Below are 1654 nucleotides of genomic sequence, written 5' to 3'. Positions count from 1 at the left end.
CAGCGTTTAAATGTAGGACGTTCGCTGCGAGGATTCTCCGACGTTTCATCAGGAGAGCTCTTACCTTCTCCAGGGGTCCAGCGACACTTTTCACGATCGGTACCGCAGATCTCCTACTGCTCGACTCGGCGCCGCAGAGGGCGCCACTATTCGTCATTTCGAATCTCCAGCTCCAGTTTGAAATACTACGTCGTGTTCCATCGCGCGTGCAATTGATACGTGATAAGTCTCGTTGAATTGTTTCATTTGGCAGAGAAATTTGCGTATTCGTGGGCAGCCTTGCGTAAGAAGCGTAAGAGACAGTTCCTGCGCTCCCGATGTGTCATAATCCCGGTGGGAGAACGGTACGTTGCGTCAGATTTACGAGTTACCGAGCTCTTTGAAGCATTCGCAATATCGCGATATCGCGATAAGCTTGACGAGCTGTCAGCTGCAGCGAGCGAGATGTCTCACGAGCTGCGATTTACCTCGCTCTTGCTCCGAGATGTTTCGTTGACAAGGGATTTCCGCGGAGTTAACGCATCAAGGCATTAATGCTGTGTTAGATCGCTCTGAGAATGCCCATACAGCACAGAAAGTTGCAGCAACATTGCTGTAACGTTGCAACAACGTCGCAATATTGCAGCAACGTTGCAGCAATTTTTGTGCTGTATGGGTTATTTGGGAGAGAGAATCTCCTCGTTTTTTTTACGACTGAATCGGCATTCTTTCGGTGTGTAACTTGAACGTTCACGTCGCGCGTCTACGATCTACTTTTCAGATATCGTAGAACGATACTATATGATCGCACGTGCAATACCTGATGCGTTAAAGACACTCGCGTCGAGAGGATAACGGACGAAAGCAAAATGACTCGCACGTTCCATGAAAGAATTGATCTATTTCATAGCATTTCATTTCGAGAAAAAAAGAAAAGGTGATTCTTATAATTATAACAAACACGTCGTCAAATACGAAGTAGATTTTTTTTTTCACACATTCGACCTTACGCGGCGCACGAGAACCGCGGAATTAAAAGTCCTTTTCGTTTCTATGCCGCATTTTTCCTTTTCCTTTTGTTTTATCGTCGTTTTGAACATCATTTAGTCGTTTTACTATACTTCCTCGACACTACTTTTGCACCCTCGCACACTCCCTTTCTCTTTCCTTCTCTCTCTCTCTCTCTCTCTCTCTCTCTCTCTCTCTCTCTCTCTCTCTCTCTCTTCCTTTTCGGTCGGTATCTCTTTCTTTTTCTTTCCTTCTCTCTCTCTCTCTCTCTCTCTCTCTCCCTCTCTCTCTCTCTCTCTCTCTCTCTCTCTCTCTCTCTCTCATTTTCTCTCTCTCTTCCTTTCTTTCCTACGATATATATTTATGTATATATATATATATATATATATATATATATATACCTTTAGCGGGTTTGTCGAGAAGAAGTTTCGTCGTTTTCTCCTTTTAATACAAAACATAAAAATTATTTTATGATCATCGTCCTCGTCGTCCTCGTCATTGTCGTTGTCGTTGTCGTCGTCGTCGTAATAGTTGTAATCGTAATCGTCGTCGTCGTCGTCGCATCGTATCCAGAGATAAAAGTATAACGCTACGTCCTTAGGATTTTTAGTGAATTCTTCTCCCCTGCTAAAACACAGCACGGACAGACAGACAGGCAAACCGACAG

The sequence above is a fragment of the Harpegnathos saltator genome, unplaced genomic scaffold (genome assembly GCF_003227715.2).
Source record: "Harpegnathos saltator strain DR-91 unplaced genomic scaffold, Hsal_v8.6 scaffold59, whole genome shotgun sequence".
Lineage (NCBI taxonomy): Eukaryota > Metazoa > Arthropoda > Insecta > Hymenoptera > Formicidae > Harpegnathos > Harpegnathos saltator.
The sequence above is the reverse complement of the archived record's forward strand: the minus strand, read 5'-3'. Positions refer to the sequence as shown.